At 48.6% G+C, this 27,774-nt stretch overlaps 1 long non-coding RNA gene across 1 annotated transcript in view; it reads right to left on the reverse strand.

Moving 5' to 3' along the window:
• Nucleotides 1-955: 955 nt before the first annotated feature.
• LOC144807695 (uncharacterized) overlaps nucleotides 956-27,774 on the reverse strand; it is a 105,662-nt gene continuing 78,843 nt past the window's right edge. Inside the window, exons 2-3 of the long non-coding RNA XR_013606385.1 lie at nucleotides 22,994-23,113; nucleotides 956-1,268 (exon numbers count right to left, since the gene is read on the reverse strand). This is a non-coding gene — a long non-coding RNA (uncharacterized LOC144807695). The remainder of the gene's footprint in view (nucleotides 1,269-22,993; nucleotides 23,114-27,774) is intronic.

Here is a 27,774-nt window from a genome sequence, read left to right on the forward strand (position 1 = left end):
TTAAAAGGTGTATTCCTAGAGTTAATATCTCTACATTTAGTTTTCTCTTGCTTATATGCCACGGTAAGAGTGAACCCGATTTTAGAGTCGGGCTTGTTTAGATAATGTTCAACATTTATCTCTAAAAGATATTGTGTGTAATCTTCTTAACACTTGAATTGAGCAAAATATGTCTGGATGCAGCCCTGTAACACTTGTCGAAATGTTTGTAGCAGATAATAGTCTTTTGGTTATAGCCTCTCCGGCAGCAACTTATTTTGTGACTGAAGTTTTTCTCAAATCTATTTGTATAGGTTCTTAGCAATGCAGTGATAAGGAGTTAGTCTGATATTTAATGATTAAACTGAGAAGTACCGTTTTGCACTGGCGTAATGGCAGTAACTGAGGGCGTTAGAACGTGCACAGTAATATTGTGTCTCACCAGTCGCAGAACATCAGTTCCTTTTACCCGTTCTGTGTTTGGTGTAAGGTTAAGGATTGTAGTTCTGAAGACGAGGATTTATTTATATTAGCTATAGCGCAATGGTGCTCATTTAATCCATTTTGATATTTAACAGTTTTACATATCATTCCTGCACAACAGATAAGGTTGAGGCGATTTACATAGAATTACAGAACAGTACACAATAAAAAGCAAACAATCTGAGATGGTCATGAACACAATAAAGTGGTGAATTTTTAAGGTTTTCGCCAGAGTGAGCAGAGTGGGTCGAGGTGTTCTATCCCGAGGCAGATAGTCTCAAACTTGCGTAAGTGGTTAAAAACGGTTGTTGAACAAAGGTGATTTTCCAATCTTTTGGTTGTTAGCGTGTCAGCTTCAGAGTCTTCTATCAGTGTCTTTTCTTTGATGGTTTGCAGAAGAAACCTTTTGTTATATCTTTCTTTTATGCAGTGTGTGCTTCCTCTCCGGAATTACATGATGCTTTAGATCATGCGTCCTTTAGATGAACGTTATTCTGTCATGCTGAGACAATTTGTCTTTCTGATAATATTTCAGATGAGGATGTTGTGATTGGTCTTTCTGGCACTATTTCTGATGCTGTGTGGACAGATATGACTTTGCTCTGGGTTAACGAAATGCAAAATTAGAGACTTACAGGTATAGTACTTTCCTCATCTCCTACTTCCTCGCCACACCTAGATTTTGGAAATTGTTTAAACTTAGAATGCTGGATGTCCTTCGGTTTTTCAAAATAATCCTTCTTATGGCACTAACATTCAGTTGGCTGGTGCTAAATCTTGCTTTCTTCGTCCGTAATTTCAATCACCTATAGTATTAAAATTAAATAGTTAATACATGTAAATATCCCCAAAAATAATTTACAAGCCATATCAATGCAGAATTGCAAAATTTTGAAAGTGTTGAGCCGTTCTTCAGACAGAGCAGAGTGTAGAATGGTAGCCTGAGAGTACTTGGATCTAGGAGTGAGGATTTGTAGAATTTCCAACATTTTATTAAGCTCAGAAAGGATACATGTACCCTATGGACTTGTAACATGGAATCCCAAAAGCATACATTAAAGTCATATGGACTGGCACCAAAAAGATATTTAAAATAGAATACTATTAATTAATTTTAATGTATATTTCTAGGATGGGAATTTCCCCTCCACAGACAACAGGCTTTCCCCTGCCCTGAGTTACCACCTACTTGTATCTGGTAACCTGACTTTTGAGCTCTGGCCTCTGCCGCACGCAAATCTATTGTGTGTTGCGAGGACTATGCCTAGACCTATCCCTCAACTATGGCCCAGAGTATGAATCAAGGGCAATGAAATTAAGGAGTACTTTCATGTGTTCATTTTATTCCACCTGATTATCAGTCGTTAGGCTTTTGTGCAGAAAAACAGGACACAATTTTTTTCCAGACAGAAAAATTAGACTGAAAAGACCCACAAGACTCTGGGTGCAGCAGAAGCAGCCAAGACTTATGCTGTTTTTTTACTAACTGGGGGAAACACACAATTCTTCCCTCTGTCAGAAATATCTTTCCCCTTCCCTCCCCTGCTTCGCCCATCTCCTCCCCCCCAACCAACCACATGCATAAAACAAGTGGTAAATAAAAGCAGAAAAACACTATGAAATAGTGAATGGCATGTGGTTTGACAGGCAGAAGAATCTCAGACCATTCGCTGGTGGAGGTGCAACTCGATGGTCCGATTGGTATGAATTAGGCGACTAAAAACGGTTCTGACATTTGCAGGTGGGTCACGCTCTGCAAGGTAACATCTGGGAAGGGGGGGGGGAAGTTGCCTGATGCATCCCCACTGGAGGACCAGCTGCTAACTAAGCCCCTGACCGAAAAAGCAATCTCAACCATCTATAGGAAGTTGATCTACAATATGTGTTGTAGTAATGTGGCTCACTGGTTAGAGGCGGCAGACCGGGAAGCAGAGGACGGCCCGGGACCAGGGTTCAATTCCCAACGCGGCAGGGTCGTGGACCAGGGTCAGCAGACTCGATAATTCTCGCTTCGGTGCCTACTCTAACCAGGGGTCTCACTCTGCAACTCAGGGCATTAGCTTGCCTCATCTCCACAACGGCCCCACCAACGCCAGGGATGCCTGGCTTCACCTTGGGGACACCCAGGAGGGACCATCCCACAGGGAAAGCCAGGACGGGTTCCCCAGTGGTATACAGCGCCAGGAAGCCGCTTGGCAACAGTGCGCTTTACAAGTATACATTACATTACACCACGCTTGTGAAGGAGTACCCTGCTCACCAAACTCTAAATCAAGAGCTTTATCTTGTCTGTGCTATGCATGTATCTCTAGGCCCGCTTCATTATGTCCATCAGTCTTTCTATGATGTACCTGTTATTGAGGCGTGTGTGTTTAGTACAGGTTTAAGCTCACGGTGTGTGTGTTTTTTTTTTTTTAACCCTGTGGTTTAATCTGCACTTGTTGCTTATGCGGTGTTATGTGGTGTTGTCACACCCTTGTAATTATAACAAGCATTTGCAATGCAATAGGTCTTGCATTAGGAAAGTTTGGGCTATTGGTATAGTAAATGACACATTTTTTATTTATGTGTTGGTTTTGAAAATAGCGAAATTAATAGCTTTGTCATTTACAATGCCAATAGTTTTAACTTTCGCAAATGTGACATCTATTGCATTTGTAATGCAATATGTGTTGTATTTACGTGACTTAGATTATTGATGTTACAAATAACAATGGCTTTTAATTTTTTTAAATAATTAATACTTGAGTAAAAGTTATTGTAATTTATAATGGCAATTGCTTAAACGTTTGTAAATAACTTTTGTGAAGATTATGTTCAGAGTATTGTATTGTGACGAAAATCCAAGAACAGAAGTGAAATATTAACATCTTTTTGTGACATTTGTAATAAAGCTTAAAACATTGAGAGAACATATTTGAACTAGTTGTTGAATTGTTGCACAGATTGCTGCTGTGGTGGCGCTGAAGGATGTTTTGGTGGCGCTGAGTGATGCTGTCGCGTTCAGTGATGCTGTGGTAACGCATAGTGATGTTGTGGTAACGCATAGTGATGTTGTGGTGCCCCTGAGTGATGCAGTGGTGATGCGACAGACAGACAGAGGGAGGGCGACAGACAGAGTGAGGGCGACAGACAGAGTGAGGGTGACAGTCATGTCAAAGTCATTAGATATGGTCCAAACTCCAGCCAATCAGGCGACAGCACCCTCTGGAACCTTCTCCTCAGAGGCTCAGGCTCTCCAATTTTTTAGCACAAGTGTGGCATAAGAGCCAAGGAGAAGAGGGGAGCCTCTGAGGGGAGGTGGGTGAGTCACATGTGAATCTATGAAAGATATCAATACTGGAGAAGCACAGTTTTCAGGTAAGTAACTTATGTTCTTCTCCAGTATTGGGGTATCTTTCATAGATTCACATGCTTGAATCAGAGTAGATAGCAGTAATTCGAGAACTATGCATAGTAAGCCATAAGTACATTGTAAACAGAGTACGAGAGAATACATATACATATATTACAGTATAGCAGTAAACATGGGCACATCTGTAAAAAGCAGAAATATATACATGTATACAATGTGTGCAGGAGGAGGTAAGAAACAGAGGCTCACCTTACTTAAAAAGATTACGTAGCACCGCTTGCCCAACAGCTGTGTCAGCATTGTTGGCAGCTTCCAGACAGTAGTGCTTGGTCGCAGCTCTGCAAATCTGATGAAGAGGCACACCACCAAAGAGAGAAGTAGAAGAGGAGACTGCGCTAGTAGAGTGTGCTTTAATCGTTGCTTCAAGTGTCTTGCCTGCTTACTGATTGCAAAAGGAAATTGCTCTAGATATCCAACGTGCAATAGTCTGTTTAGCAACTGGAGGTTCTTTACGCATCCTGCCGTAGGCTATGAAGAGCTGATCAGTTTTACGTATACTGGTTGTTCTTTGCAAATAAAATGTCAAACATCTCTTAACATCTAGAGAATGTAAAGTCTATTCTGCTGGCAACTGTGTATTAGGGGAAAAAGTCTTTAAGATGACATGCTCAAACTTTAGGAATTAAGGCCGGATTAGTGCGGAGCGCCACAGCGTCTTTGGTGAATTGAAGAAAAGGTGGTTTGATAGTAAAAGCTTGTATCTCGCTGATTTGAAGTAAGAGCTAAAAGCAGTGATGTCTGCCAGGAGATGAATTTAAGATCAGCCCTACGAATGGGCTCAAATGGGGACTTCATGAGTTGTGCCAATACAATGTTCAGATGCCAAGGAGGAGGCGGGCGTCGAATTGGAGGGAACATCTGAAATAAGCCTTTGAAAAATTGTTGAATAATTCTTGAAGAATAAAGAGAATTGGAGCCATTGTGCTGCAATCTGGAAACTGCATCCAGAAAAACCTTCAGGGTAGAGTGAGAGAGGCCGGATTTTGCTAATTGGCGTAGAGTGAACAGGGTGAACATTTATTTATTTAAGTTAGCAACTGACACCCTACGGGTAACCTGGCGCTGTGATACAGGCGACTAGCTTAGGGCCGAGAGACTGTGTCCCCTGCCAGGATGGAGTTAGCAGGATGCCAAGGAGCATACTCGAGGGTAGAGCCAGGTTTTTAACCTTTTTCTAAACTGCAGGATGTTGTCCATTTGTCTCGTATCAAATGGAAGAGTATTCTAAAGGCGGGACGCTGCCGCACTGAAGGCCCTACCTCCTGATTTGACTTTCCTAACTTTAGGCAACCTCACCAGATTAGCCTATGAGGAGCGCAGCGCTCGTGGAGGGACATACCATGTCAGTTTCTCCTGCAGAGATCTGGGACAGTGACCATGTAGAGCCTTAAATACTATACATAGTGCCTTAAATCGTATCCTCTGCGAGACTGGCAGCCAGTGTAAATCTGAGAGTGCCCGGGAGGCGGAGGAGCGGCGTGGTTGCACTAGTACCAGTTTGGCCACCATGGTCTGTACTCTCTGCAATCTCTCAATCAGATATTGCGGGGATTCTAGTAACAGGGCATCACAATAGTCCAGCTTACTGAGGATGGTGCTCCGGACTATCAGCGCTCTGTTCTGTTAAGAGAACATCGGAAGGATTTTCCGAAATGCTCTGATCAGAGTAAAACCACTTCCAGCTGTTTTGTTGACAGTTTTCTAATGTCAATTTGTTGTCAACCATGACTCCCAGATTATGTACCAGGCTACTGGGAGCCAATGGAGTAGCAGGGGATGTTGGCCAAAACACAAGCGGAAGTTTAGGAGGGATTCTATCTACTGCACAGTGTAGAATCTCTGTCTTCTCAGAGTTAAAATGAAGACTTTAAATTTGAAGCTTCACACCAAAGATAGAACCGTTTCCACTTGAGTTTGTAGGTTTTGATAGTGGAGGGTGCTCTAGCGTTAGTGAGGACCTCCCTGCAGTTCGGAGGAATAATCAAATTAGCAAACTCATAGTGCTCAGGCACCAGTTGGATTCGGATGGCAGATCAGGCCATGGTTCATAGTAAGAAGATTTGAAATTGGGCGCAGCCAAATTGGATTGCACTCCGACAGAAGGAGGAGCTCCGTAAACCAGAACTGGTGAGGCCATCTGGGGGCTATGAGAAGAATGCTGCAGGGTTCTTTCTGCATTTTCCAAAGTACCCTTGCGACTAGAGGAATCAGTGGAAAAGCGTGAGCATAAATTTTGAACAGTTCATCAAAAACGCATTTCTGCACGATTCTGAGTGGGGAAGCCAACTTGCATAGAATGGGCATTTGCGGTTCAGGTTGGTCACCAATAAATCCAGTTTGGGGTGTCCGCAAAGCTGAAAGATGCGGTCCAGCGTCGGCTGATGAAGTTCCCACTAGTGGTTTGACGAGACCGACCTGCTCGGGGAGTCCGCTAGAAGGTTGGACACCCCCGGAACATGGACTGCTGTGATCTGATGTTGAATCGCCCAATCCCAAATGTGCTGAGCTTGTAGGGATAGCAAAGTGTATCTCGTGCCCGCTTGTTTGGTCACATAATTCATGCTTGTTCAATCAATCAATCAATCAACAGATTTGTAAAGCGCGCTACACACCCGTAAGGGTCTCAAGGCGCTGGGAGGAGGGAGGGGGTCGCTACTGCTCAAAGAGCAAGGTCTTGAGTTGTTTCCGGAAGGAAAGATGGTCCTGGGTTAGCCATAGGTGGGTGGGGAGGGAGTTCCAGGTCGTGGCCGCCAGGTAGGAGAAGGCTCTTCCTGCGGCAGTGGCTTTGCGTGGGACAGTGGCGAGGGCGAGGCTGGCGGATCGGAGCTGGCGGGTGGGTGTGTAGAATGTGAGGCGGCTGTTGAGGTTTTTGGGGCCCATGTCGTGGAGAGCCTTGTGTGCGTGGGTGAGGAGTCTGAACGTGATCCTCTTGCTGACGGGGAGCGAGTGCAGGTCTTTCAGATAGGGAGAGATATGGCTGTGACGGGGGATGTCCAGGATGAGTCGTGCAGAGGCGTTCTGTATGCGCTGGAGTCTTTTCTGGAGTTTGGCTGTGGTTCCAGCGAAGAGGGTGTTCCCGTAGTCCAGTTGGCTGGTGACGAGGGCCTAGGTGACCGACTTCCTGGTTTCGGTGGGGATCCACCAGAAGATTTTTCGAAGCATGTGCAGGGTGTTCAAACAGGATGACGAGATGGCGATGACTTGCTTGGTCATCGTGAGGGAGGAGTCCAAGAAGAAGCCCAGGTTGCGTGCATGGTCCGTTGGCTTGGGGGCGGTGCCCAGGGCAGGGGGCCACCAGGAATCGTCCCAGGCAGAGGGGGATGGTCCCAGGATGAGGACTTCCGTCTTGTCCGAGTTCAGTTTCAGATGGCTGAGCTTCATCCATTCTGCGACGTCTTTCATTCCTTCCTGGAGGCTGGCTCTGGCGGTGGTGGGTCGATGGGGAGGGAGAGGATCAGCTGGGTGTCGTCAGCGTAGGAGATGATGTTTAAGTTGTGTTGGCGTGCGATGGGTGCGAGGGGGCTCATGTAGACGTTGAAGAGGGTGGGGCTGAGCGAGGATCCTTGCGGTACGCCGCAGATGACTTCGGTGGCCGCGGATCGGAACGGGGGAGACGGACTCTCTGGGTTCTTCCGGCGAGGAACGAGATGATCCACTCCAAGGCCTTTCCTTGGATTCCGGTGTTGCTGAGGCACTGTATTAGGGTGCGGTGGCACACGGTGTCGAAGGCTGCTGAGAGGTCCAGGAGGATGAGGGCAGCTGTTTCCCCGTTGTCGAGCAAGGACCTGATGTCGTCGGTAGCTGCGATGAGGGCGGTCTCGGTGCTGTGGTTTGCTCGGAAACCAGACTGCGAGGGGTCAAGGGATTCGTTTGTCTCGAGGAAGGCGGAGAGTTGTTTGTTGACGGTCTTCTCGATGACTTTGGCCGGAAACGGGAGGAGCGAGATGGGGCGGAAGTTCTTGAGGTCCGTGGGGTCCGCGGTGGGTTTCTTCAGGAGGGCGCTGAGCTCGGCATGTTTCTGGCTCTCCGGGAAGGTGGTGGATGTGAAGGAGCTGTTGATGATGTCCCGGAGTTGTGGTAAGATGATGGAGTCAGCTTTGTTGAAGATGTGGTGTGACCAGGGGTCGGTTGAGGAGCCGGAGTGGATGGTGTTCATCGTTCGGGTGGTGTCTTCGGTGCTGACCGAGGTCCAGGTGCATAGGGTGGTGGTGGGGGGCAATGGTTCGGTGGTAGGGTGCGTGGTCTGTGCGCTGAAGCTGTTGTGTATGTCGGCGATCTTACAGTGAAAGAACGAGGCGAGTGAGTCGCAGGGGTCTTGCGATGGTTTGATGTCGTTGTTGCAGGTGCTTGGGTTGGAGAGCTCTTTAACGATGCTGAAAAGTTCCTTGCTGTTGTGGGTGTTGTTGTCCAGTCATTCTTTGAATGTTGTCCTTTTGGTGGTGCGGATCAGCTGGTGATGATTGCGGGTGGCGTTCTTGAGGGCTGTCATGTTTTCTGTTGTCTGGTCGTGGCGCCAGGCTTTCTCGAGTATGCGGCAGGTTTTCTTAGAGTTTTTGAGGTCTTTGGTAAACCACGAGGCTTTCTTGCTGCCGGGTCTGCTGGGAGGGTTCTTCAGTGGTGCGAGGTCATCGGCGCCGTTGGTGAGCCACTGTGTGAGGTTGTGGGCTGCTTCGTTGGGGTCCGTCGTGTTGGTGGGAGGGTTCTGGCTGAGGGAGGTGGTGAGCTGGTCGGTGGTGATCTTGCGCCAGCTTCTGCAAGGAACCTGTTGCGGGTGGTGGTGGGTCGTGGTTCTCCTGAAGTTGAAGTGGACGCAGCTGTGATCTGTCCAGTGTAGTCCGGTGGAGTGGCTAAAGGAGATGTGCTTGCCGGAGGAGAAGATGGGTCAAGCGTTTGGCCGGCGTAGTGGGTGGGGGTGTTCATCAGTTGCTTGAGTCCGAGGTGGGCGAGGTTGTCCAGCAGGGCGGCGGTGTTGCTGTCATTGTTGTTCTCCAGGTGGAAGTTGAGGTCCCCTAGGAGGATGTAGTCTGAAGAGGTTAGGGCGTGCGGGCTGATGAGGTCTGTGATGGCTTCGCTGAATTGTGTGCGTGGTCCCGGGGGTCTGTAGATGAGAGTGCCCCTGAGGGTGGTCTTGGGGTCGGTGTGTATCTGGAAGTGAAGGTGCTCGGCGGCGGTGAGGGTGTCGTCGGAGTTGGTCGTGATTTGGATGGTGTTTCTGTGGACGATGGCGATGCCTCCTCCGGTTTGGTTGACGCGGTCCCTCTGGGTGATCTTGTAGCCATCCGGGATGGCTATGGCGATGTCGGGGGCTGAGGAGGCGTTCATCCAGGTTTCTGTGAGGAAGGCGACGTCTAGTGATGTTGTGTCCCGGAGGTTCCAGAGTTCGACGCCATGCCTGTGGACGGAGCGGGTGTTGAGCAAGATGCACTTGAGGTGATTGTTGCTGGTAGCTGACTTGGAGGGTGCGGTGCTGGTTTGGAGGCAGGTGAATTTGCAGGGTTGGCAGGTGAAGGGTCCGTGGGTGCGTTTCGGGATGGCTCGGTAGCAGGCGGGGTTCTGTCCGGCGTTGAGTGCGTGGATGGTTGTGCCGTCGTAAGTCCGTCGGGTGGGCAGGCATCGTCGAGGGCCAGGGTTCCTTGCGCTGGGCGCGGTCCAGGGCATGGACGGGTGCAGACGGGCTTGCCTTTGGCGCGCCTTCAGCACGCCCGCTGCGCGGCCTCCATATGAGACGAAGTGGGAGGGAGGAGCAGCTGGGAGGCGGGAGCGGGGCGGCCAATGGGCAGGGGGTACAAAAGAAAAAGGGGCGGGCCGCGAGGGAGCAGCGGGGGGGGGCACACACAGAGGACAGGGATACAACAGCAACTACGAAAAATACAGAAAAATGCAGAAGTCCAGAAAAAAAAAGCACAATTCACAAGTCACAAGTGTGGGCAGCAGCATGAAGAAGGAGAAGGTAGCAGCAGGGGGACACCGAGGTCAGGGTCGAACTTGCGGCGCCGGGGGCCGAGACGCTGTCACAGCGGAGGAGCCGTGCGGCATGGGGGGTGGCCTGGGGTCAGGTGAGGTTCTCTAAATTCGACTCCATCTTACATTCATCCACCATTTTGTGTTGCCTTTACACAGGCCACTCGACAAACGAATTGTCTCTGCCTTTTTGACTGCAACATGTCGCAAGACCCCCTCCATCCTTGTCCAAAACCATGCCCAGACAACGCCCGGCCTAACTAATCCTTGTACCAACTATCTGTTAAGCCTTTAGCATTCTTCTCTTGCCGTATCTTATCTATCGGCCTTTCGCTATTCTCTCCTCTTGTTTTCCTATTTTACAACCTTTCCTTTGAAGCATACAAGACAAGCCTTTTCATTCCAGACTGATTAACTTGAGGGGCCGAATAACACACAAACATGTAAGCAGAGAACATTCCGGTTGCACAACACTTTGTTTTCAAACTCTTCTGACTGGCTGTAACTTTGTGCATCGGGTATATGTTTGTACAACTGCATTTTTACCATAAAAGCTTGTGAGCCACGGAGTAAAGTGGCAGTCTCCTGAGAACATACTTGGTGTACTTCTAGGACAACTGTGCCTAGCTGCAGCTAATAAATTCGGTTTCCTACGACAACAGAGTGTTCCGTGTCTCTGTGCAACAAGACAGGTGACCTCGGAGATTAAGGCGTGCCCTGTGCCGCCAGGCCCATAAGGCCCGGTTCTTCACAGGTCACACTCACCTGCGCCGTGCGGCCTCCATATGAGGCCAAGTGGGAAGGAGGAGCAGCTGGGAGGCAGGAGCGGGGCGGGCAATGGGCAGGGAGTACAAAAGAAAAGGGGCGGGCGCGAGGGAGCAGCGGCGGGGAGCGGGGGGGCACACACAGAGGGAAGAAATACAACGGCAACTACGAAAAATACCGAAAAATGCAGAAGTCCAGAAAAAAAAGCACAATTCACAAGTCACAAGTGAGGGCAGCAGCAGAAAGAAGGAGAAGGTAGCAGCAGGGGGACACCAAGGTCAGGGGCGAACCTGCAGCGCCAGGGGCAGAAACGCGGTCACAGCGGAGGAGCCGTGCGGCGTGGGGGGTGGCCTGGGGTCAGGTTGTTGTGTTGTCCATTCGGATCAACACTGAAGCTCCTTGAATGAGGGTGCAAAAGGACTTCAGAGCCGGGAATATCGCCAGTAACTCCAAAAGGTTTATGTGCCAAGTTCTATTTCCCCTTGACTGTGAGGGCTTGAAGGTGACCTTCCCAACATTCGAGGGAGGCATCTGTCGTGAGGATGAAATTTGGAGTGTCCACTACAAACAAACTGCAGAAATGTTTGGTATGCGAGTCCACCATACCAATGCTCTTCATATCTGAGACGTTATGTTGATGACATCGTCGAAGTACCCTGAGACTTGTTGCAATTGGTTGTCGAGTTCTCCAGTCGGGGTCCTATTTTGAGGCGAGAGTTGGGAATTAGGGGAATACCGGAAGACAGCATCCCCAGAAGCGATTTGAACTGTCGAACAGAAACATACTTTTATGTGCACAGGAGTTGCCAGTTTGAAAATCTGCTGTTGTCTTTTATTGGAGACAAAGGGCCCTTGTTTGCTGTGTGTCTATGATGGCCCCCAAGAAGGTCCTCACTTGAGAGGGGGTGAACTGAGACTTCTCCAGAGTGATGGAAAGACACAGAGACAGGCATGATTGAGTGTGTCTGCTTGCGACTGCGAACAACTGTGCCTTTATAAGGCAGTCGTCGAGATAGCGAAATATTTGGACATCAGCTAGACCAAGATATGCTGCCACCGGTGCCAAGACCTTAGTGAACATTCGGGTTCAGAGCGAAGGCCAGATGGAAGGACTTGGAATTGGAAATCTCTGCCAGCCACTCTGAAGCGCAGGAAGTTTCTGTGACTGGGTAGGATAGGGACATAAAAATAGGCATCTTGAAGGTCCAGTGTTGGCTTGTAATCCCCTTGAGGCCGTAATTGAAGCACTTCTAGGAGAGACAACATCCGGAAAGTTTGCTTCTTGAGAATCTTTTTGAGGGAACGAAGGTCCAGAATGGGGCGCCACTCCCCCGATTTTTCCTTGATTTGGAAGAATCTTGACTAGAAGCCTGCATCCCTTTGAAGATTCGGTACACTTTGATCGCTCCTTTCCTTAACATGAGATGGATTTGGCATAAAAGTTCCTTCAGACGGTCAGGAGGAGGACCTCTGGGGGGAGATTTTTGATGGAATTTCACAAATTCCAGAGTGTAGTCTCTGGACACTATGTCCAAAACCCATCGATCTGTAGTTATTACGGACCAATTGGAGAAGAAATGGGAGATCCGCCCTCCAGCTTTGGTCGGATTGATGGGAAGAGCGGTTGACAGTTGGCAGTTGGAACTGCTTTTTTGAGGAATCTCTACCTCAGCAGGAGGATTTCCCTCTGTACTGCTTTTAAGAGGCAGCCTGCAGCTGTCGAAACGACTGCTGTTGCAGGGAGGAGGAGTAACGCGGTTGGCCCGGATAGGGATGGTACTGCTGATATTGGTTGTAACATCCCCGAAAGGAAGAGGAGGAGCCACGACCCCTCGCACCCCTAAAGGGCTGCATTTTAAACAGTACAGTAGACACTTCACACTACACACGGACCCGAGAGGCCTGGAATTTAGACTTTGACATTCCAAAGGAAGATCAAGACTGGCAGCGGTCCTGTAAACTAACATGCATGGTTTCTAGTAATGCCCATTTTCAAATGATACATTATAAATGTCTGTGAAGAACCTACTCAATGCCACAAGACCTTTATCGAATGGTCGTGTCTTGCCCAGATATACGCCTGCGCTGCAACACTGTGGGGGCTGATTTCTTACATTAACGATGGCCCTGCGATGCAATACACTCCTTCTGGCAACAAGCTGTCGAAGAAATGGTACATGCCACACAACTAAGTATTGATCCGACACCGAAATGCTGATTATTAAGCCTCATTAGATGCCAGAAGGGCGCAAGATAACCTTTCAATTTGATCAGTCGCCTATGGTACTGGCATGACGTAAAAATGCAATCACATGGCTGTCCCAGCAAGCCCTAACGATTGCGCTCTGGCATAGAGATGCGCTCGACTGGGCCCTAGCTGAGAAGACACATATGCGCCTTAGCAGAAAGGATGACAAATTTGAGGATACACCAAACACTTGCCGGTCTCATACAGATAACTCCTAGCTCCTGCTTCCCGAGTGACAACAGACACAGGCACAGACTCTGAAACTGACGAGGCAAAACACTACGACACTGGGGATGAGCAAGGAGGTGTCTCCACATGATAATTATAAGGTACATTCCCAGTTAGGGGAATGGGACACTTATTGATCACCTGGAGAATCGGAAAGCAGATTAATGCATGTGTAATTAGTGACTGCTTCTTGATTAACCTACTTACGTAGAACATATTGGTATGATATGCCTATGTATACTCTGACTGCCAGGTTGTATGTTGTTAAAATTAAAATAAAGGTCTAAAAAAACAAAACAAAGCCATTAGATTGTGGGTGGTAGAGGGTAGTGAACCGGTAACTCACGCCACACTCCTTCGACATGTGTTTCAAGTAGCCAGACATGAAGTTGGTACCTCTGTATGACACCACCTCCTTAGGGAAACCCACCCTGGTAAAGATGCTAATGAGGGCCCTAGCCACTGCAGGGGCAGTGGTAGTCCAGAGGGGAATAGCCTCGGAATACCTGGAGGCATGATCTACTACCAGCAGAACTGTTCCCTGGTGCTGTAGGGGGTCAAGGGGACCAACAATGTCAATCATTGCCTTTTCAAAGGGAACACCAACCATTGGAAGCGGGATTATGGGGGCCTTTGGGTGCCCACCTGTCGTGCCACTGGCTTGACAGATGGGACAGGAGTTACAAATCTCCTTCACCTTCTGGTGCATCCCTGGCCTTTAGTTCTGGTCTGGTCAAGGTGTCCAGCTACAGGGATGCCATAGCCAGGTCCTCTAGGAAAGATACAAACAAGTTTGCCCCACTGAAGGGAAGAGCTTCTGAGAGTTACTTACCTTCAAGACTCTCATCCAGATATGCTTTGTGGCTGCTTTCACTGATCTTAAAGCAGATGTGGCTGCACAGATGCCAAACAATACGTCATATACAACTCTGACCCGAAGTTCTATCATGGAAAGCCGAGAAGCACAGTCCATTTGTTGATAATCTCAAAGAGTCTGGACAGAATAAGTTGTATATGTGACTGCTTATAATGCACAAATGGAGGCGCAGGAACTCCCGAAACGCTCTACCACTCTCCTAGTGGCACTAGGTTTGGGGTCTTTGGCCTCAGTGTAAAGGATTCTTCCCAATACGTCCCGTGGGCACCACTGCCATCACCTCCTTCCTCTGCTGCAGCTAGCCATCACAGGTTTTCAAGTGTGGGACAGGTTTTCTGTCCCTGGCACAGATCTTCCCTAGAGGATCACCCCAGGGACAAAAGCTCATCCTGGTAAAACTTCAGCTCCTGAGACTCAGTTATCTCTGGGGCTGACCCTTCTTCCTCCTGAGGAGAATGGTCTGGTGTCTGATTAGAAGCTGTTTCTCCAATTTTCCTGCCTTTTCTCTTGGAGGACTGGGCCATTATTCCAGACTTCAGCACCTCTTTTACACCCGGGCTCTGCTCTGTGCAATGGTTTTCACACACACACACAGTGTGAGGTTCCAAGTACTTCTGCATGGATCCTCAGTTCAGCCTCAGCCCAGGCTAAGGACTCCAAATCATTGCCAAGAAAACAATCAACTAGTATGGATGAAGAGACTGCTACCCAGTGCTTAATTTGTGCTGGTGCTTTCCGGTGCTTAGCACCGGCACTTATATCTCAGGGCCATGTCTACACTCTAGCCGAGCCCACATGCAATTGAGCAATAATTGACTGCGCATTCTCGAAGTAGGTGCCACCATTTCAGCCTCTCTCCATCCCTGCGTAAACTATTTCGAATCTGCTGCACGCCTAAATGTGAGCCACATACCTCACATTACCGCCAGAAACTGAAACTGCCTGGGGCCTGGGCTGGGTCTCGACGTATGTCACCAACACCGTAAAACCTCATTTCCTTTTTGCAGTCACTCATTAGTAGCGCGCAAGCGTAATGCACTACCAATAAAAGATTGCAAAATATAACATTAGAAGTTTGTTCCTCAAATCGGACCAATCAGTAGTTGTTTTTACCCGCGGCCCGCCTAGCACACTGCGCAGCTGCAGCAGTTAATCATTATCACAGGACAGAAGCAATGAGCGTGTCAAGAAGCAGGCCTCCTCCGCTGCTGATTAATTTAAACTAAGACGGCTCTCCCGGATTCCAGGTAAGTAATTAATGCCTTTGACCAGCGTTATATTTGTGTACAATTCAAGCTTTGAAATGTACGATCATGTTAAATAATAGTGTGGGGCCCATGGCTGCAGCTCTTCTTGTACTGCTGCTGGCTTGTAACGTTTGCAGAGAAATCTTATTATTAAGTTAAAAGCCAGCAGCAGTGGTGGAAGAACTGCTGCTGTGGGCTTAATACGATACGATAAAGCGTGATTTTGCATGAGGAGCAATTTGAATGCTTGAATGCAATGTGTGGTGCAAGCTGCAGTGGACTCCCATTGGGAGCACCAGCACTTATTTTTTTTTACAAATTAAACACTGCTGCTACCTCTTCGTTGCCAACAACTCCTCCCAAATCAAAAGATACCCTCGCCTGCGGGATAGGTTTTTGTCACATTTTCAGCATTGATGACTGGAAAGGTCCTTCCAGGCAGATACTGTTCCAAGGAAACTATCTGCTCAGTCACCATGGTGATGTCTGGTTCGGAAAGAACCTTAAATTTGAAGACCATCTAAATAAACTTACTGGGGTCTGCTTTTCTACCCTGAAAACTTTACGTAGGTTTTTACCTCTCCTACCGAAAGAGGCTAAAGAGACTGTCATTCGCGCCTTGATACTCTCTAGGCTGGATTACGCGAATGGATTGTTCTGCGGGTTGCCGGCATACCTGATCCACCGTCTTCAGGTCATACAAAATGCCGCTGCTAGACTCTTGTTTAATACACCTAGGCGTTCCAGTGCTCGACCTCTTCTCCGTGTTCTTCACTGGCTCCCAGTTGCCCACAGGATTTTGTTTAAAATTTTAGTGCTTGCCTATCGTGCTATCCTTCAAACAGGCCCAGCCTACCTGAGGAAAAGGTTTTGTCTGTATGTCCCTAACCGCCCCCTTCGATCGGCCAACCTGTGCCAAATGTCCGTTCCTAAATTTAACTATTGCAGACTGGGTGGCCAATCAATTTCAGTGAGAGCCGCAAAAGCCTGGAATGCTCTTCCCCTTCATATAAAAACTGCATCTACTCTCAGTGCTTTTAAGAAAGGACTAAAGACTCACCTTTTTAACGCCACAGTTTAATCCTTTTTCATTTTTTCCTGGTGTCTGTCCTCTCCCTTTTCTGTTCAGCCTTCACCGCGCCAGGATACTATTTTTTTAGTAATAGAGCGCGCTACAAAAGCCTTTAATAATAATAATAATAATAATAATAATGCTGGCACCAGTGTCTCTCAAGGCCTCCACCCTAACCCCATGTGCATGTTAGTGGGCCAGGCAGCTAAGGTGGCTACGGCCACATCCCCTACTCGAGTCACCTCAGTGAGCTCCTTGGCCTGGTCATTGCTCTCTGAGATCCCATCTGGAGATTGGCAGCTGCAGGTACTGCAGGTGGACCAGAGGTATATGTCTTGTTTTTACAGCCAGAGTCTTAAGGTCAGTGCCCAAGTGACCTACAGCCATGGCACCAAGCCTTCTTAGGATCCCAGTTCTTACCCTGGTACGCACCCTTTGGCTGTCAAGAGTCTCTGGGTCCACTCTCTTGAACAGGTTTTTGGGGGCCTGAAGAAGAATCTTTCTTTTTTGGGTTACCCCATTTCCCTAGGGTCGCTTTCTGGCCTCTTTCTTTTGGTCTCCCCCCACCAGCAGGAGTCTTGGTCACCCTTGTTTTTACCCAGTGGTGTGCCTTCTTTCCCTACTCTTGAGGAGAATGTGGATCAAGGTCTACCAGGAATTGATGTAGCCTTCCTTGCTAACAATTACTTAAAAGATGCTTGTTAGACCTGTCAGCCCTAGGGTGGTCTTTCCCTTTTTTTTCCGCCCTTGCCTCATTTTTCCCACCTTCTTTTTGTTGGCCCTTAGGTCTTCGGGCACCTTTTCATGGCTAATCCATGTTGGGGTGTAGGTGCTCTCTACTTTAAACATGGCTGCCACTGGCCCCTGCTACTGCAGCGTGGTCTTTTAGTGTAGCACCCTAGCTGCCAGGAGCTGGCTGGATCCCCATACAATGTTGCAATGCCAGCCACCCATCCCCTGTCCATAGGTAGAGTGGGGAAGCTCCTGGAACCTTCCAGGTGTAAGGCGGAGCTGATTTTTGCCGCCTTAGAGAGTGGTCACCTGACCTGGGCATACTTAAGCAAGGGAGGGAACTTTTTCTAGTCAGTTGGGGCATCACTGACCTGGGGAACCCACGCAGGAGTTTTAGGCGGGAGGGCCTAGTTAGGAACTTATGCCACTGGGAGTGACAGGATTTAGGTGCTGCCTCTTAAGCTGAGTGAGGTGTCCTAGACTAGCCCCCTGATCTGGCCCAGCGGTAGGGAACTCCAGGGTCCATCTGCAGTGACTGAGGAAAACTCATCCAGCCTCCAACTCAAACCCCCTTCCCTCTTCAAGAAACCAACATCTAAGGGCGCAGAACCATCCAAGCGCCAAGAAGACTACTTTCCCTTGACCAGAGACTGCTGGGGGATCGACCAGGTACTGGACTGTGCTGCCCAGCGCCCCCCTGCCTGCAGCGGGCCCACCAGCCCCGCCTGTCTCCCCCTGTCTGAACTGCTCTGCTGTCCATTCTGCCTGCAGTCCCTGCTGAACTGTGAGAAAAGCGTTATCTCCTGCCCCCCTGTCCAGCGCTGTATCTGGAACTGCCTGTACTGTATAGCGCTATTGCCCTGAGCCCTGCCGTGCCACTGGGAGCGCCCCCACATCAAGTGCCTCAAGCGCTTCCCGGCGCTGTTCTGACCCACGCGCTACATTGGCCGCGTGTTTTGCCCCCGTAGCGCTCTGGGAATTAAGTGAACAGCGCAGGTTGACTCACCTCCACGGCCCGGAGCCGTCTGTGCCCTCCTGAGGCGCCGAGGAATCTCCTCAGAGGTCGCGTGTTCCCCCCTCGGCGGCCCCCGTATGCCAGGAGAGGGCCGCCGGAATCCTTGAAAGGCTGCGCTGGGCCGGAAATCACCCTCCTTCTACTCCCCCGGCGCCCCGGTGGAGTGTCGCGTCATTGAACCCCCCCTCGGCGGCCCCCGATGCCAGGAGGGCTGCCGCATCAAGTTTGCCAGGTCGCACTGGGCCTGAAGCCTGCCTGTGCCCCTGTCACGTGAGCGGGAGCGGCGCCGCGTCATCGGCCGCGCCCCCGCCCAAGCCTCCCAGCCATTGGTTGTCCCCGCCGAGCCTCGTGAGGAAGGCCCGGCACCCGGAGCAGGTTGCGACTCCTCACGGAAGGGGTCAGGAGCCGAAGGCGCCCCTCCGCTTTGCCCCGTAGTGAGTTTCCTTGTCCCCGGCGGCGGTGCACTGAGACAGCGCCTTGCACCGTGCTGAGACAGCGGGAAGCCACGCGACCGCCCCCACCAGACGACCGCAAGGGCCCCGGATGGCCGAAGACCAAAGGTAACCCCCAGGGGAGGAGGGCGGAAGGCCGGGTTGAGGCCCGAGTTCACCCCTCCCCCCGGGGAACGCCGTGACTGGGCCCTGTTGGCCCCATTGAGCCCCAAGCAGTGCTGAGGCATGATTCACACAGGAGGTGTGCTGGGGCCAAGTAACTGTATATGCCTGGAGAGCAGGCTCTATTGAATTAACTATTTCCTGCCCCTTGGTGATAAGACCGTTCAGGTCTTTGACTGTTGGTGCATGGTGGCCGTCTTATGCTGCCTGTATTGCTCATGCTTACTTATATGTTTTCAAGCCTGCTGATGAAGTGGTGATCTTTTTCCCTGTACTGAATTTCTTGCAGGGGCGGGCTTCTACAGTTCCTGATGGGGTTGAATCCTGATTCCTAGTGATTCATTCCAGTACTATTTTGATGATCTGACTTTGGTTACTAAACTGTTGATATTTACAAGAGGAAATGCTTATAATTGCTTCCTGCAGTGTCTGCTGTGCTGTGCTGTGTCTCATTGAGGACTTCGAAATGAGTCTCCCCTCTTCAACTAACTGCTGTGCCTTAGTTTTGTGTTCGTCTGGGAGATATTGGAGCAGTTGCTCCATCTCATCCCAGTGTGCCCTGTCGTACCTAGCTAGTAGGTCCTGTGTGTTTGCGATGCGTCAATGGGTAGCAGCTTGAACAGCTACTCGTTTCCCCGAGGCATCTGTAAGTTTGGATTCTTTATCTGGGGAGGTGCATCCCCACAGGTTTGCAGGTTAGCTCTTTTGCGAGCGTTGGACACTACTCGAGAGTCAAGAGGTAATTGTCCCTTAATAAACACAGGATCTGATGGTGATGGTTGATATTTTTTATCTAACCTTGGAGTTATAATACATGCTCTGACAGGGTCTTTAAAGATATCATCTGCATGCCTCATCATGCCTTCAAGCATAGGGAGTGTTTGACTTCACCTGTGCGTAGACTCAAGTGTTTCAAATAGAAAGTCCTCCTCTAATGTCTCTTTATGTAATGGTACCACCATGATACTCCGCTGCTCTGGCAATGAGCTGATCATAAGCCATATTATCATCTGGTGGTGATGGCGTTGCTGGGTAAAGGTCTGGCTCATTGTCTACTGGAGGTCAATGGTGTAATCATTCCACGGGTCTGCAGGCAAATGAGTATCATCACCACCTTGTCCACATCTGGATCTGGATGTGGAGATCCCTGAGGTGTTATGTGTAAGGGCTCTTCAATTATTAACTGTGGAGAAGAAGGTGGAGGTGGGGAGGGTTGTGGGCAGGATAAACATGGCTAGTAGCCATGTCCTTCTTCTTTAAGGGAATCTTATCAGAAGTGTCCTCTCCAGGATGCTTGTGTTTTGCTGGATTTTTAGCCACAATGTGGCCAGTATCAGGATTAATTTCAATATTCTTTTGTTTGGGATTCAATTTGGACTTAAGAACGTCTAAAATTGGTTCTGGAAGCTCGAAAACATTGCCCTCGGATTTCGGCTAGTCTTTAGAATGTTTCTGCTCAGAAGCGAGATTGTGTTTCGAAGAGGAAGGTTTTGGCTCCGAACCAGATTGGTCCTTGGAGCCTGATGATTTCGGATTTGAAGGTAATTTCATACGACTCGATCCGGGGCCGGAAGACTTGGCGGTTTGTTTTGGTGCCGAGCCGAGGAACGCGGCATTGCAAACATTGTTTAGGTGCCGACCGTGGCTAGAAGGTAGAGGTGGTACCGTAGTCTTATGACTTTTAGAAGAGGATTTAGGGAGCAAGGGGTCTTCGGCACTCACGGCACCATGTCACATCTTGGGACTCCAGATAGATTTCGAGCTCCGAATCGGACTCTGGAATGGAGAGGGCCTCTTCGTCTGCGGCGGACGCTTCTATCTCTTCTTGGTCAGATTCTTCCCCGAAGATATCCAGAGTGTGTTGAATGCTTCAGTGCTGCCTCTCTCGTCATCGAGCCTGATGATTGGGTAGAGTCCTCTTGGACCAAAACGACTTACAAGCGTCGCAGTCTTCCTCCTATTCCACATACTCTCCATGCCAGACACGCCACAGGGTGCGCTCTAAGCTTGGTTGTACGCGATCCATCATGCACCTTGACTATGGCTACATACAGAGAGTGGATCTGTTGCGTGGTGTGCTGTATTATGTTGATTTTGGCGCCACTTGATTTAATCTTTTCTTTATATTTTTCAAGAATCAGCATTTTTAACCACTTTATCCCTTCTGGCTCAGTCCTACACACATAGGAGCAAAGCCTTATGCGTGGTCCGCCGGGTACTGTTGATACCTGGGTACTTAACTGAATTGGGTGAGTCCAGACCTTGCATTTCTGCTGTATCACTGGATTTCCAAAGGGGCAACTAGTCACGATAGCTCACTGTGGGGCTTCACCACCTGTTTTTATGCATTTTTATTGTCATCCAACGCATTTGCGTTTACGACACATGAGTAAAGAATAGAGATCAGAGTCACCACGAAGGCCGTGTCTACAACTGTTGTATACCATATATGCCTGAATGATATCTTTATATCTTTTTGTCCTTCTACAGGTAGATCCAGGTTACAACAGGTACATTTGTCAGTAGACACCGTTTCTTCAATGAATAACTCTATTAGCAGTAGATTTTAGGTGTAGATAGTTTTTCTTTTTTTTCGGTCCTGAAGAATCACTAGTACATTCACGTTACGCGATAAACATGTTGACCCACATCTTCTAACAAAGGACACTCCGATACAAGACATTATACTCGGATGAGTGCCTTGTTCACTGTTTTTAATTAGGGTAGGAGACCCCCAGAATAAACTACTTTTTGGTAGGTACTACCAATCCTATTTTAACTCACCACTGTACATCTACACAATTCTGTCCCCACACCAGCACTTCACCATAAGGCTGTTGGAGAAAATATCTCCGATAAAGTGCCCCTTTTTAGGGAGCCTTTTGAGTATTGCACCGCCAACCCAACGAGGAGCAGCCCAGATAATGAAGCATGACACCTGAGAGGGTGTGTGAGGGCATTACAATCCAACAAATGGAGTCCCAATTGTAGACCCCACGTGGGCACAACTGGACCCGGTCTTTTGTTGAATCTTTGACTCTGCCATTAGAGGAACGGAATAACTCTACTTCTTGGATACTTGGCGTGGCACCCAGGACAGAAATGGAATGGAGTACATTCCATTAGCAGGTGGCTGGCCCTACGCGGCAAGGCTCGACGGTTGCCCACAAGGTTTTCTATCAAAAATGGAGAGTTTGTTGATCTGTCTGAAACGCGGAGAACAGGGAAACGCATTAGCATTATATACTCCAACTTGCTTCAGGGTGGATGCTCTCGTCCATTGTAAAGACAATTGTCACTTGTTAGTTTGCTTGGCCTTTTGCTATTTTTGCATTAAATGTATGATAGATTTGTTTTATTTTACATATCATAAGAGATGACGAGGAAAATGACAGTCCAGTATACACATTCGTCATATAAATCAACTCACAGTATACTGCTCTGGAGGTTCAGTCCCAGAGACATTATCTCTTACTGAACGCAGGCACGCTAGGAAGCATGTGCTTTTCAAACCAGTTGCCCTCTGATGCGGCGTCCTCTCTATCGGACAATTGAGTTTGTCCTGTTTTTTAGGAGGGTTACCGTATCTAGTGCACTCTGCTAGACAGCGCTCACCTGTGGTAGTAAGATGGTAATAGGCACCTTATCACCTATGCACGGTGCAGGGCTTTGAGTTACAAAGCTCCTCACGCTGTGAAGATTAGGTCACATTTACCCGTTTTCCCATATTTGGTCCTGATGAAATGCCAACAGATTGCTCCATGACTACACAAGGCATGAAAAAAGTTGACCTGAAGTATAGACCCCAGCTTACCAGCAGGTCCATAGGTGATCGATACTTTCACACAGTGATAGGGGCCATTAGTTGCTCAATTTCTCTGCCACTGTTTTTAATCTCAACATGGACCAGGAAGATCACTTGAACTATATTGCGGCAACTGGTCGATAATTGATCTTATATTCAGACTTTCACCAATCTCACATCTTATGACACAACATCCTCTGTCCTACTATGCTCATCCGGCGTACTTAATAAAAGATCTGCCCGCCAGGCATTGTAGCGCCGGCTTGGTGAGGAGTATAGCCCAATGATGAAGCATGTCACCTTCAGGTGAGTGAACACAAGTTGTCTTAAAAGCACATGCTTCCTAGGGTGACTGCATTCAGTTACAGAGAATGTCTCTGGGACTGAACCTCCGGAAAAGTATACTGTGATTTGATTGTGTTTTATTTTAAAAAATGTACATAGCAGATATTGGCGCTTGCTTGTTTCACAAAAATGATTGGATACCTGCCTCAGAGCGCACTTCTTACAGACGAGTATCGGGTTATCATGTTGCTGCTACAAGGCCCTTACCTGTGTGAGTTATCGGGAACGATGCAGGGGGCAGACCTAAACCAGTCACACATGGAGATCAATGACAAATACTGAAGAATTAACTGAGCTTCCAAGTTGGTGACCATTACTTAATTGACCCTGAAAATATAATACATGTTTTTAGTATTCTGGTAACTAATGACCATAAAAAACAAAGGTTATAAATTCAATATTGTGTCAAGTACTTAAAAAATGGAACTGGCTGTGATGTTTCGGATGTTGTCCCAGGTCATGCGTGACACCTTCCACCACTATTGCTTATGGGACTTGTAGTTTTGTTTTTCTCATTAAAGGATGGGCTCTAAAGTCTCAGTGTTCTAAGCGATGTTGGTCAAAATCAGAGGCCTGATGGAGGATGAAGCATGACACTGCTCTGCTTAGCAGTGAGATGAATGACAGTTCCCCAGCCCTTCCAATCTTTGACCTACAGAGGCTCGTCGGCCATTCATTTTTTTTTGCAATGTCAAAGAAACTTTTATTGCAGCTTGGGTCACTGAAGAGATAAAACCCCTGGGCGTGTTTGATTAACTACTGACAAACATGAACAATCAAGAACATGAGTTTCTGGTAAACTATCAAGCACCCAATCAGAATCAGCCGCCCTTCACACCCAGGAATTCGTGAGGCTTTGGAGAGGGTGAATTGCACGTGGTATAAGAGGAAACTACATTGACTCAAAGCTCACTTCTCAGGGATGTACTGAACTGCCAGCCTCATGGCACACTTAATTTCAAAAGGGGGAGGTGATGGACAGAGTATCTGAGTTAATCAGAACACTCCTACCCAGTCAACAGATCAGGGCTTGATCCATCACCGTTTTTTAGCTCACTGCACCATCCCAGTTCAGAACCTGGCTATATGCAAATTAGTCTGTCCCTGGCCCAGTGCATCATGGGAACAGGGCAGACCAAACTACCAAGCCAATTCTTCACTGGAAAGGAAACAAGCTTCCGGGGACCGGTTTCTGGCATTACAGCCGTCTTCGGCCCGGCTTGCTTGAATCCTGATGGTGCAATGAGCAAGGGACTCATGTCTGAGCATACCCTTCCACACTCGTGGTGGACAAAATAATTTCAAAAGGGGGTGGCGATGGACAGAGTATATGAGTTAATCAGAACACTCCTACCCAGTCAACAGATCAGGGCTTGATCCATCACCGTTTTTTAGCTCACTGCACCATCCCAGTTCAGAACCTGGCTATATGCAAATTAGTCTGTCCCTGGCCCAGTGCATCATGGGAACAGCGCAGACCAAACCAGAACACTCCTACCCAGTCAACAGATCAGGGACAGACTAATTTGCATGTAGCCAGGTTCTGAACTGGGATGGTGCAGTGAGCTAAAAAACGGTGATGGATCAAGCCCTGATCTTTTGACTGGGTAGGAGTGTTCTGCTTAATTCAAATACTCTGTCCATCGCCACCCCCCTTTTTGAATCATTTTGGCCACCACAAGTGTGGAAGGGTATGCTCAGATGTGAGGCCCTTGCTCACTGCACCATCAGGATTCAAGCAAGCCGGGCCGAAGACGGCTGTAATGCCAGAAACCAGTCCCCGGAAGCTTGTTTCCTTTCCAGTAAAGAATTGGCTTGGTAGTTTGGTCTGCCCTGTTCCCATGATGCACTGGGCCAGGGACAGACTAATTTGCATGTAGCCAGGTTCTGAACTGGGATGGTGCAGTGAGCTAAAAAACGGTGATGGATCAAGCCCTGATCTTTTGACTGGGTAGGAGTGTTTCTTCTTAATTCAGATACTCTGTCCATCACCACCCCCCTTTTTGAATCGTTTTGGGCACCACAAGTGGGGAAGGGTATGCTCAGATGTGAGTCCCTTGCTCACTGCACCATCAGGATTCAAGCAAGCCGGGCCGAAGACGGCTGTAATGCCAGAAACCGGTCCCCGGAAGCTTGTTTCCTTTCCAGTAAAGAATTGGCTTGGTAGTTTGGTCTGCCCTGTTCCCATGATGCACTGGGCCAGGGACAGACTAATTTGCATGTAGCCAGGTTCTGAACTGGGATGGTGCAGTAAGCTAAAAAACGGTGATGGATCAAGCCCTGATCTTTTGACTGGGTAGGAGTGTTCTGCTTAATTCAGATACTCTGTCCATCACCACCCCCCTTTTTGAATCGTTTTGGCCACCACAAGTGTGGAAGGGTATGCTCAGATGTGAGTCCCTTGCTCACTGCACCATCAGGATTCAAGCAAGCCGGGCCGAAGACGGCTGTAATGCCAGAAACCGGTCCCCGGAAGCTTGTTCCCTTTCCAGTAAAGAATTGGCTTGGTAGTTTGGTCTGCCCTGTTCCCATGATGCACTGGGCCAGGGCCATACTAATTTGCATGTAGCCAGGTTCTGAACTGGGATGGTGCAGTGAGCTAAAAAACGGTGATGGATCAAGCCCTGATCTTTTGACTGGGTAGGAGTGTTCTGCTTAATTCAGATACTCTGTCCATCACCACCCCCCTTTTTGAATCGTTTTGGCCACCACAAGTGTGGAAGGGTATGCTCAGATGTGAGTCCCTTGCTCACTGCACCATCAGGATTCAAGCAAGCCGGGCCGAAGACGGCTGTAATGCCAGAAACCGGTCCCCGGGAGCTTGTTTCCTTTCCAGTAAAGAATTGGCTTGGTAGTTCGGTCTGCCCTGTTCCCATGATGCACTGGGCCAGGGACAGACTAATTTGCATGTAGCCAGGTTCTGAACTGAGATGGTGCAGTGAGCTAAAAAACGGTGATGGATCAAGCCCTGATCTTTTGACTGGGTAGGAGTGTTCTGCTTAATTTAGATACTCTGTCCATCACCACCCCCCTTTTTGAATCGTTTTGGCCACCACAGGTGTGGAAGGGTATGCTCAGATGTGAGTCCCTTGCTCACTGCACCATCAGGATTCAAGCAAGCCGGGCCGAAGACGGCTGTAATGCCAGAAACCGGTCCCCGGAAGCTTGTTCCCTTTCCAGTAAAGAATTGGCTTGGTAGTTTGGTCTGCCCTGTTCCCATGATGCACTGGGCCAGGGACAGACTAATTTGCATGTAGCCAGGTTCTGAACTGGGATGGTGCAGTGAGCTAAAAAACGGTGATGGATCAAGCCCTGATCTTTTGACTGGGTAGGAGTGTTCTGCTTAATTCAGATACTCTGTCCATCACCACCCCCCTTTTTGAATCGTTTTGGCCACCACAAGTGTGGAAGGGTATGCTCAGATTTGAGTCCCTTGCTCACTGCACCATCAGGATTCAAGCAAGCCGGGCCGAAGACGGCTGTAATGCCAGAAACCGGTCCCCGGAAGCTTGTTTCCTTTCCAGTAAAGAATTGGCTTGGTAGTTTGGTCTGCCCTGTTCCCATGATGCACTGGGCCAGCGACAGACTAATTTGCATGTAGCCAGGTTCTGAACTGGGATGGTGCAGTGAGCTAAAAAACGGTGATGGATCAAGCCCTGATCTTTTGACTGGGTAGGAGTGTTCTGCTTAATTCAGATACTCTGTCCATCACCACCCCCCTTTTTGAATCGTTTTGGCCACCACAAGTGTGGAAGGGTATGCTCAGATGTGAGTCCCTTGCTCACTGCACCATCAGGATTCAAGCAAGCCGGGCCGAAGACGGCTGTAATGCCAGAAACCGGTCCCCGGAAGCTTGTTTCCTTTCCAGTAAAGAATTGGCTTGGTAGTTTGGTCTGCCCTGTTCCCATGATGCACTGGGCCAGAGACAGACTAATTTGCATGTAGCCAGGTTCTGAACTGGGATGGTGCAGTGAGCTAAAAAACGGTGATGGATCAAGCCCTGATCTTTTGACTGGGTAGGAGTGTTCTGCTTAATTCAGATACTCTGTCCATCACCACCCCCTTTTTGAATCGTCATGGCACACTTAGCCAGCTCTTCACCTCCTCCTCCTCAAACTGTTGACCAGCTATCAGGGCAAATGAGCCTGCAGCAAAGCATCGCTGGCTTGGTTCCACACCGGACCAGGCAAGGTGGTCAACTCCATACTCCTCCAAGTCAGCAAGCACTCTGATCGAGCCAGTCCTAACCCCACATGAATGTTCCCCATGACAACTATTTTAATGGTACTAAGTTATGTTTCTGCCAAATGATTGAGTGAAAAATTGAAAGGTTTTACTAGGAAATGCTGAAAGAGAAATCATGAAGTTTTTCAATATTTCTGAGACTGCCACAGTACACAGGAGCATTATTTCTCTACAGCAGCAAATCATGTATGTGCCCTGTAGAAAGCATGTTTGAATGAAACATGGAATGCATTGCAGCCAACAATCTATGTAACATCATAGCAGAGTACAAGATTACTTTTTTATTATTTCAGCAGAACGAAATGCCATTCCTAATGTGTACCCCTTTGGTATCGCTTTGTTCGCCCTGAGTTGGCAGGGTATGCCCAGACGTGAGTCCCTTGCTCACTCTGCAACTGGATTCAAGATAGCCTGGCTGATGAGGATTATAAATCCGAAACCGGTCCCTGGATGCTTGTTTCCAGTCCAGGGAAGACATGGCTTGGCAGTTCGAGCTGGACTGTTCCCTTGAGGCACAGGGTCAGACTGATTTGCATATGGCCGTGTCTGAACTTGGGTGGTGGAGTGAGCTAAAGAATGCTGATGGACTAAACCCAGATCAGTTGACTGGGGGGTGAGTGTTTGATTTGCTCAAGCACTCCGTCCATCATCCCCTTTGGTATCGCTTTGTACGCCCTGAGTTGGCAGGGTTTGCCCAGACGTGAGTCCCTTGCTCACTCTACCACTGGATTCAAGATAGCCCG

This window comes from Lissotriton helveticus, chromosome 1_2, assembly GCF_964261635.1.
Source record: "Lissotriton helveticus chromosome 1_2, aLisHel1.1, whole genome shotgun sequence".
NCBI classification, from domain to species: domain Eukaryota; kingdom Metazoa; phylum Chordata; class Amphibia; order Caudata; family Salamandridae; genus Lissotriton; species Lissotriton helveticus.